Below are 10,521 nucleotides of genomic sequence, written 5' to 3'. Positions count from 1 at the left end.
TACCTCATCTCTGTACCCCACACATACAATTATCTGTAAGGTCCCTCAGTCTAGCAAACACAGATTCAACCACGAAGACCAGGGAGGTTTTCAATCCATCACAAAGAAGGGTGCCTATTGGTAGATCTTTTTTTCCCATATATATATATATATTTTTACCAGTACCTGTTAGCTTCAGACAAGTCCCGTGACACTTGTGGGGGGGTCACATTCGTTTGTAGCCCAAACGGTATGGATGCTACAAACAGAAGTTACACACTGGTGTGTCAATCGACTCTCGGGGGATAAAAACAATGTGCATTTTCCCACCAGAGATGTTTCTATTAAATTGATTTGATGCAGATAAGGCTGTGTGTGAAGACAGTGCAAATAACAATACCTTTTGATATTAAATTCCTATGTACTGAATAAAAAATACAAGTTACATGGTTTTCCATCTCATTTTCAAAATTACTGCTGGTTTTCTCACCCCAAAATTATTTGCGTTATATTGCGAGTGTGTCCACTATGGTATTGGCACGTGCGTTCTAGCCAACAGATGTATCTGCACGCTGTTGGCTAGAGCGCACATATAGCCTACATGATGAGATTATTATTATGGACAAAAGAGCAAGATTATCATGACACCAGAATAAAACCCTCAGAAAGGAGCATCAAGCTCATCACCGTGCACCATTCACCACCCTGTGAAGTTAATCATTTATTTAAGCTGTAGCCTAATAAACGACATGCTTTCCCGACGAGTCATAGTGGGAGGACCACACAACATGCCAGCATGTGACTCTAAGTTTACTTCGATATGAAGGTTATTATATCAACATTTGCTCATAAAAGCGTTTCCTCCATTTCTTGCAAAATACATTTTACACACTCAAAAAGAACCCACCTTTTCTAGCATATTTTGTTTTGCCAACGTTTGGAAAGATAACCAAAAAAGGTTCTGTTTCCATCAGACCTGTCATGTCATTTTTTAATCCGACATATACTTTACTTGCATAAAAAGGTTGGATGGAAACCTGGTTAGTGACTGGCATAAGAGGAAAAACTGCTGATGCACAACCACATTTCACAATTTTAATACAGTTTTACACTAAGCAGTGTATTAATTTAACACTGGTTCCAGTGTGTATATGATCCTACTGTTTCATTGGAGAATATTCTGTGCTTTCTTCTCTCTTCTTTATCTCTATCGATCTGTACTCTCTCTCTCTTTCTCCACCTCCCCTCTATCACCAACTCTCTCCCTCCTCTCTGGGTCATTTTTAGGCAGGTGGTGCGTCCCAACAGTTGTAGAAAATGAAGAGGTCGTTGTCAGCAACAAAATGTGACGGTGTTCTACTGTGGGGGTAGTTTTTTTTGTTCTCCGCCTTCCCTGGTAAGGTGAACAGTAAGACACAGTTACTGGAACTAAAACAAAAAGAGTTCTAGAAATGAGTCATGCCTATCTGACACACACCCACCAGAAAAAACACAAATAACACACACAGACCCACGCACTAGCCACAGGCGTCAATTCAATGTCTATTCCACATTTGTTCAACAAAATTGAATTGAAATTCTATCTCTGCGTTGTTGGGAAGGGCCCGTAAGTAAGTATTTATTTCAATGTTAGTCGAACCTGTTGTTTACGAAGCATGGGAGGAATAACATTTTATTTGACTTACCTATTTGTTAATGAGAAGTCTTCAGCTTTCCATTCTTTCTCTCTTTCCCTGCTCCCTTATTCTTTCTCTTTCTTTTCAACCTTTCTCTCTCCTTCTCTTTGTCTTTAAGTTGTCTGTGTGATCTCCCTTTCACTGAGTCCACTTCTTCGATCCCTTGGGAATTCTGCTTCAAATGTGCAACGATCAGGGTTGGAATGTTTGAGTCTCTCTCACTGAGTCCAGTCCTCTCACCCACCCCTCTCCCCGTTCCCAGTGTACCCATAGCAACCCCTACCAAAGCCACTGGCCAGCCTGTTTCATTATTTAACCAGCGGGACAAGGGCTCCCTTTCTGCAGGCTCCCACTGAACTATTAATTAGTGTGTATGTGTGTTAAAAGTAGAAAAGGTATGGAAATGTGAATCTGGATGATCAAAACTAAGTGTATGTGTGTCTCCCTCAGTATACGTTCTATGTACACAGGAGTGTGTGTGTGTGTGTGTGTGTGTGTGCTGTCCGTTGGGTTCTAAAGCAAACAGAAGACCAAGTGGGTCCGGGCCAGCCACTGGGCCTGAGTGTGGCAAAGCAGGCTATAGGCTTCAAACAGTGGAGAGAAACACAAAGACCTCCCTCTATCTGTCCCCTTCTCTCTCTCTGTCAGTCTTCCTCTCCTTCCCTTGGAATCTACGTGCTCTGGGTTCACGCTCTCTGCATATCTATGGCCTCTCCCTCACAAACCTACTGGTCCCTGTCAGAAGTCCAATGGGTGAAACGGGGACCGCTGAGAAATTTTTTTCTACCCTTGATCGACCCCAGTTAATACCTGACTCTCCTTTGGAGCGCCTGATTTCAGGAATTTCAACCCATCGGTGGTTTTCTTCCAGTACACATGATTTGATAAATGTTATTTGTTTAACTTTAGCTGACGTTGGACAAATATGTGAACATAAAATATCAAGCAGATAGATCTGTGGACCTGGCACATTTCAAGCCCAGGTGCCAGAAACTATAATGACAACTGAATCCAGCCTTTAAAAGAGACAAAATGGCAAATTGGGACCAGTAGCATTAATACAAATACACAACATTACTGAATAAAGACACCTAGAAAGGAGAGGGCATCCTGTGTAGAGGCTCCTAGCGGTTCCCTGGTGTCTACCTGGAGGGGTGTGGCCATCAGCGTTCTGACTGGCTCTGTACTACAGGACCCAGGGGTCAAAGGTCAACAGGCTGTGTAACTCAGCACAGTCTGAGGCCCACTTTAACCAAAACCTGGAGCCAGTGGACTGGGGTGTCTGCTAGGGGTCCGGAACAGATTGACATGAGGAATAGCTTCGCTGCCCTGGTGCCTGATCTACCGCCGCTTTCATCGCTGGGACTGCCTGTGCCTGCAACGGCTGTGCTGACTCCAACTACGCTGACTCCAGTAGAGGCTTCATGGTCGAGTTCGGCTTCTTTCCATCTCTCTGGAACTGATGGGGCTCTGCCTGCTGTGGGAGGTCTGGACCTAACGGGGCTCTGCCTGCTGTGGGAGGTCTGGACCTAACGGGGCTCTGCCTGCTGTGGGAGGTCTGGACCTAACGGGGCTCTGCCTGCTGTGGGAGGTCTGGACCTAACGGGGCTCTGCCTGCTGTGGGAGGTCTGGACCTAACGGGGCTCTGCCTGCTGTGGGAGGTCTGGACCTAACGTCGGGAGCTGCGGGCGTATGCTATCCTGCTTCTCGTGGGCCTGTGAAAGGTTCAACGAATTATGTGACTGTTAGGAGTTGTGTCACTGAGTTGTCATAATGCTTCAGAAAATCTACATTATCCCAGGGGCGTTGGAAGACACAATGTAAGTAATCTAGTTTATTTCTATGAACCAGAGTCTTCCTGTTAGCAATGAGGCAGCGTGCCCTGGTAGGAAGTCCACTGTGTGCAACTCATCCTGCACTAACATAAATAACATTACCATGTCTACTTCTCCTAACCTTCCCAGTAAAGCAATGAAAACAATCAAGCATCCAAGAAAAGTGCTAAAAATAGCCCACGTTAACAAAAAAAGAATGTATTTAGACCCCTTGACTTTTTCCACATTTATTTACACTACAGCCTTGTTCTAAAATGTTTGAGTTTGAGATGGTTATAACATATACAGATAAGACAGAATTGCCAATGGTGATGGTGTCACTGTTTTCATTCAGAACCACATTCCTGTGAAGCTTGGAGAGGGTCTCATGTTAAATACTGTTGAAGTAATATGGCTACAGGTTCATCTGCCTCACGTAAAGCCCATTCTGGTTGGAAGCTGCTATAGACCACCAATTGCTAACAATCAGTATTTGGATAACGTGTGAAATGCTTGAAAGTCTATGTGATATCAACAGAGAGGTATAAAAAAAAAATCTTGACTGGCTTTCATCAAGCTGCCCACTCAAGAAAAAGCTTCAAACTGTAACTAGAGCCTGCAACCTGGTACAGGTTAGCAGTCAGCCTACCAGGGTAGTTACAAACAGCACAGGAATTAAACAGTGTATTGTATTGATCACATTTTTATTAATGCTGCAGAAAAATGGACTTTAAAGCAGTAACCAAATCCATCAGATGTAGTGATCACAATGTAGTCGCCATATCTAGGAAAACCAAAGCTCCAAAGGCTGGGCCTAAAATAGATTTTGTAGTGATTCCTATGTTGTTAATGTAAATAATATTTGCTGGTCTGTGGTTTGAGGAGCAACCAGAAGCTGCACTTTGAGTAAAGCCAGTGTGACTATGTATGTGGATGACTCAACATTTTACACGTCAGCTACTACAGCGAGCGAAATCACTGCAACACTTAACAAAGAGCTGCAAGTTAGTTTCAGAATGGGTGGCAAGGAATAAGTTAGTCCTAAATATTTCAGAAACTAAAAGCATTGTATTTGGGACAAATCATTCACTAAACCATAAACCTCAACTAAATCTTGTAATGAATGATGTGGAAATTGAGCAAGTGGAGTAACCCTGGATTGTAAACGGTCATGTTCATACATCTGTAACTAAAAATGGGGAAAAGTCTGTCCATTAAAAAACGCTGCTCTGCCTTTTTAACAACACTATCAACAGGGCAGGCCCTAGTATGGTCGTAACTGGACTACTGTTCGGTCAGGTGCCACACAGAGGGACCTAGAAAAAAATTACAATTGGCTCAGAACAGAGCAGCACGGCTGGCCCTTAAATGACTTGTAAATGCACAAGTCAATGACAGACTATGGGAGGCGCACAGTACTGCATAGAGCCATGGCTACCTGGAACTCTATTCCACATCAGGTAACTGATGCAAAGAGTAGAAGCAGATTAAAAAAACAGATAAAACATACACATAATGTAACAGCGGGGACTGTGAAGAGACATACACACAGGCACCGATACGCATGATACGACATGCATTCTACTCACACGTACATATGGATTTTGTAATGTAGATATGTGACAGTTGAGTGGTGTTGTGAAAAGTGTTATGAAATGTAATATTGTATAACTGCTTTGCTGTTGCTGGATCCCAGGAAGAGTAGCTGCTGCCTTGGCAGAGAGAGACAGGCAGAGAGAGAGAGAGAGAGAGAGAGAGAGAGAGAGAGAGAGAGAACACACAAACACACACACACACACACACACAATGACTTTCACATGGCACAAATGTTAAATACATTCAAGGAAGTTACATAACCTGTCTGGAAATGACTGTAAACTGGTCCAACTATCCAGATGATTGGTAACAATAGCTATTTTGCACAAGTGACTCAAAACTAAATTAGGTCTGACATGATGTCATGTAGGTAGCTGTCTTATTTCGCTCTTACCATAAAGTTCATATTCTGCCTTCATGGTTACATTCATCATGGGAACAATTGAACTATTTGTGATCGTAAGGGTACTAATAGTCATCAAACAAATGTTTGTCAAGGGCGTGTGTGCAGGAAGACGGAGCTGTAAAATCATCATGGGGTAATCGACTTAGACAAATACTGGAGTATTTCTGGATTATTTCCTAATTTCTAGGAAACAAACATCTGTTATTTTTTCAATCTGTTGGTACTGTACAGCAGACTTCCTTATTCTAGTTTCTAACCTACTTCTGCAAAAAAAAAAGATGTTTTCCTGCATGTCAATGTTGGTCAATTATTGTTTTAGAAAACTGCCATCTTCCCGTCTACCACACTGTAGCTCTAACCTACTGACCACACTCAAAAAAATGATGGGCTAAAAATGACCTAATTTGGTCAGTTAGGATCACCACTTTATTTAAGAATGTGAAATGTCAGAATAATAATAGAGAGAATGATTTATTTCAGTTTTTATTTCTTTCTTCACATTCCCAGTGGATCAGAAGTTTACATACACTCAATGAGTATTTGATAGCATTGCCTTTAAATTGTTGAACTTCGGTCAAACGTTTCGGGTAACCTTCCACAAGCTTCCCACAATAAGTTGGGTGAATTTTGGCCCATTCCTCCCAACAGAGCTGGTGTAACTGAGTCAGGTTTGTAGGCCTCCTTGCTCGCACACACTTTTTCAGTTCTGCCCACAAATCTTCTATAGGATTGATATGGTATGGCCACTCCAATACCTTGACTTTGTTGTCCTTAAGCCATTTTGCCACAACTTTGGAAGTATGCTTGGGGTCATTGTCCATTTGCAAGCTTTAACTTCCTGACTGATGTCTTGAGATGTTGCTTCAATATATCCACATAATTCTCCTACCTCATGATGCCATCTATTTTGTGAAGTGCACCAGTCCCTCCTGCAGCAAAGCAACCCCACAACATGATGCTGCCACCCCCGTCCTTCACGTTTGAGATGGTGTTCTTCAGCTTGCCTCCCCCTTTTTCCTCTTAACTTAACGATGGTCATCATGGCCAAACAGTTCTATTTTTGTTTCATCAGTCCAGAGGACATTTCTGCAAAAGGTACAATCTTTGTCCCCATGTGCAGTTACAAACCGTAGTCTGGCGCTTTTATGAGTGTTTTAGAGGAGTGGCTTCTTCCTTGCTGAGCGGCCTTTCAGGTTATGTCGATATAGGACTCTTTTTTACTGTGGATATAGATACTTTTGTACCTGTTTCCTCCAGCATCTTCACAAGGTAATTTATTTTTGTTCTGGGATTGATTTGCACTTTTCGCACCAAAGTACATTCATCTCTAGGAGGCTGTGTGGTCCCATGGTATTTATACTTGCATACTATTGTTTGTACAGATGAACGTGGTACCTTCAGGCATTTGGAAATTGCTCCCAAGGATGAACCAGACTTGTGGAGGTGCAAAAAAAAAATTCTGAGGTCTTGGCTGATTTGTTTTGATTTTCCCATGATGTCAAGCAAAGAGGCACTGAGTTTGAAGGTAGGCCTTGAAATACTTCCACAGGTACACCTCCAATTGATTCAAATGATGTCAATTAGTTTATCAGAAGCTTCTAAAGCCATGATATAATTTTCTGGAATTTTCCAAGCTGTTTAAAAGTACAGTCAACTTAGTGTATGTAAACTTCTGACTCACTGAAATTTTGAAATACAGTGAAAATACAGTGAAATATAAATAAAACAATCCGTCTGTAAACAATTGTTGGAAAAATTACTTGTGTCATGCACTAAATACATGTCCTATCCGACTTGCCAAAACTATAGTTTGTTTTAATGACTCCAACCTAAGTGTATGTAAACTTCCGACTTCAACTGTATATCATTTATACGTCTAAATGGACGTAGCAAATTCATATTGCCCCTTTTAAGTCTATAAAAAGTGTGCAAGTTTGAGCATATGTCCTTTAGGCCAATGGATAAAAAAAGTATCAGCATGAATTAGATTGAGCAATTAAAGCCCCTTTTCTATTTCGTAGGCTTGGATCCTCACTATGCAGCTGTTGCATGAGTGCATTTTCCACTGGCGGTCCACTGGTTTCAAAAGCAATGATTGATAGACAGCTTAAACTTCGCGCAATTAGCTAAATGAGAGAGCAGCTATGTGATTCACATCAATGCGCTATGTAGATATCAATAGTAAGTGATATCCGTATCGCCGTAGACTACACCACTGCTGTCATCCTTACCTCCAAGCGTTTATTCAAGTTGAATAATCTTTGGATGCCGACAGCAGTCGCACCATTGGAAGACATAGCTTGGACTGTAGCCTACAAAAGCCTATTCCTGCTCTTTTCCCACGATCCTTCAAACACATTTGGTGTGTCATCATAGTGCTTTCTGACTTGTAATGGTTTCTGACATCATAGTGGTTTCAAACTTAAACTTGCAACTTTTTTCAATGCTGATTTGAATGTCATTGAAAAAACAGAGAAGTGTCAAAGATTATTTTCAAAAACATCATTACTGAATTTAAAAGTAATCCTTGAAGTAATCAACTAGTTTGGAATATTTCTATTTTGTAAAAGCTTCCGTCTTTTCGCTCTGTCAATTAGGTTAGTATTATGGAGTAACTACAGTGTTGTTGATCCATCCTCAATGGTCTCCCATCACAGCCATTCAACTCTGTAACTGTTTTAAAGTCACCATTGGTCTCATGGTGAAATCCCTGAGCAGTTCCCTCCCTGTCCAGTAACTGCTAGGAATGGTGCCTATATCTTTGTAGTGACTGGGTTTATTGATACACCATCCAAAGTGTAATTTTTTTGTTTTACCCATCTACCAATAGGTGCCCTTCTTTGTGAGGTGATGGAAAACCTCCCTGGTCTTTGTGGTCGAACCTGTGTATAAAATCCACTGCTTGATTTAGGGACCTTGCAGACAGGGTTGGGGAGTAACAGATTACGTGTAATCTACATGCATGGGATTACAAAAAAGGTAACTGTAATCCGTTACGTTACCAGAAAAATACTGTCATCAGATTACAGATACTTTTGAAAAAACATGCATCCTAATTTCAACAAGGCACTAAAGTCATACTGCAAAAACTGTGGCAAAGCAATCATTTTTTTTTGTCCTGAATAGTTCCACTCTCTATGTTTTCAAGCATCATTAAGGACTAGGGAGTTTTTCAGGACACAAAATGTATGGAATGGAGCTACAGTACACAATAAAGACACCCTTATGAAAAATGTAGTTTACTTCTTAAAGGTACTTTTTAAAAAAGTAGATCAAGGGGCCTCCCGGGTGTCGCAGTGGTCTAGGGCACTGCATCGCAGTGCTAGCTGTGCCACCAGAGACTCTGGGTTTGCGCCCAGACTCTGTCGCAGCCGGCCGCGACCGGGAGGTCCTTGGGGTGACGCACAATTAACTTGGCGTCATCCGGGTTAGGGAGGGTTTGGCCGGTAGGGATATCCTTGTCTCATAGCGCACCAGCGAATCCTGTGGTGGGCCGGGCGCAGTGCACACGAACCAAGGTCGCCAGGTGCACGGTGTTTCCTACATCAAATTGATGCTGCTGGCTTCCGGGTTGGATGCGCGCTGTGTTAAGAAGCAGTGCGGCTTGGTTGGGTTGTGTTTCGGAGGACGCATGGCTTTCGACCTTCGTCTCTCCGAGCCCGTACGGGAGTTGTAGCGATGAGACAAGATCATAATTACTAACAATTGGACACCACGAAGTTGGGGAGAAAAGGGGGTAAAAAAAAGTAGACCACTACATCCAAAATACTTTGTGATAAATTATCATATATACATCTGAAATGCCAGACTACACATTTCAAGAACAGATCTCACTGGAGTCAGATGTTAAGAGAGGTCAAGGAACACATCACACTTGTCTTTATCTCTATAGTTCAAATGAACAGTGAGCTATTGAAAATTAGACCCATCACAGGAGATAATTCATGTAAAATCAGTTAAATTAAAAATTGCATTTCTAATGGGCGTACTATGGCGGAGGGAGGTTAGTGACCAAACATGAAGTGGTTTTAGATGTACAGATTTGAAGAATCTCAAAAATAAAGTAATTTAATGTAAAACGACAGGACCTTTTTGTTTACAGTGTAGTGAGCAGGGAACCACCAGCATGACTCAACCAACTCTATAAACCAGAAGTATGATCGGTGAGGCAGGAAAGTCCCAGGCTTGTGTAGGTCTGTACATGAATATGCACTGCCCATATTAGTATTTTTGGGGGAGTCTCCACCAAACTTGTCATCTCTGTTGGGCCAATTTTTATTCCATGCATCACAGAGAAATTTCTCCAATGAGTACATTGAGAGGAACATTTATCAAAATGTCTCCTGAAATTTGGAGTTCAGTTTGAAGTCTTGCCTTTTATGTTTGGAAAGTTCTTGCAGTAGTTGTATTAACATACCTGGAGGAGCAAACAGTCATGTGTTCGCTTCAAATTGTCAACGCCCATCAACCCAGTAAAAACCTGCATCTATTGGCAACCAGATGTAACAAACAAAGTGTTGCATGTTCTTACTTATGGAAAAGTGTATGACCACCCAGACCCTTCTTATTAAAACAGCCCACCCCCCTGTTCAAAACTGTTTAACTATTGTCTTTCTCTCTCTTTGAGTCAACTACTCACATTTTATACACTGCAGTGCTAGCTAGCTGTAGCCTATGCTTTCAGTACTAGATTCATTCTCAGATCCTTTGATTGGGTGGACAACACGTCAGTTCATGCTGCAAGAGCTCTGAAAGGCTGGAGGACGTCCTCCGGAAGTTGTCATAATTACTATGTAATTCTATGGAAGGGGGTGAGAACCATGACCCTCCTAGGTTTTGTATTGAAGTCAGTGTACCAAGAGGAGGACAGAAGCTAGCGGTCCTCTGGCTACACCATGGTGCTACCCTACAGAGTGCTGCTGAGGCTACTGTAGACCCTCTGCAAAATAGTGTGTTTTAATCCGTGGTGGAAAAAAGTAACCAATTGTCATACTTGAGTAAAAGTTAAATGATACCTTAATAGAAAATGACTCATGGAAAAGTGAGTCAC

At 41.9% G+C, this 10,521-nt stretch overlaps 1 long non-coding RNA gene across 1 annotated transcript; it reads right to left on the bottom strand.

The window, feature by feature from the left end:
- Positions 1-1,060: 1,060 nt before the first annotated feature.
- Positions 1,061-1,883, bottom strand: LOC135572204 (uncharacterized). Its single transcript, XR_010464124.1, has 2 exons — positions 1,665-1,883; positions 1,061-1,372 (listed from the first exon to the last, which is right to left on the bottom strand). It is a non-coding gene; the product is annotated as an uncharacterized LOC135572204 (long non-coding RNA).
- Between the last annotated feature and the right edge of the window lie 8,638 nt (positions 1,884-10,521).

This window comes from Oncorhynchus nerka, linkage group LG1 (genome assembly GCF_034236695.1).
Source record: "Oncorhynchus nerka isolate Pitt River linkage group LG1, Oner_Uvic_2.0, whole genome shotgun sequence".
NCBI classification, from domain to species: domain Eukaryota; kingdom Metazoa; phylum Chordata; class Actinopteri; order Salmoniformes; family Salmonidae; genus Oncorhynchus; species Oncorhynchus nerka.
Note: the sequence above shows the minus strand (reverse complement) of the source record. Positions and strands in the feature narration are given on the sequence as shown.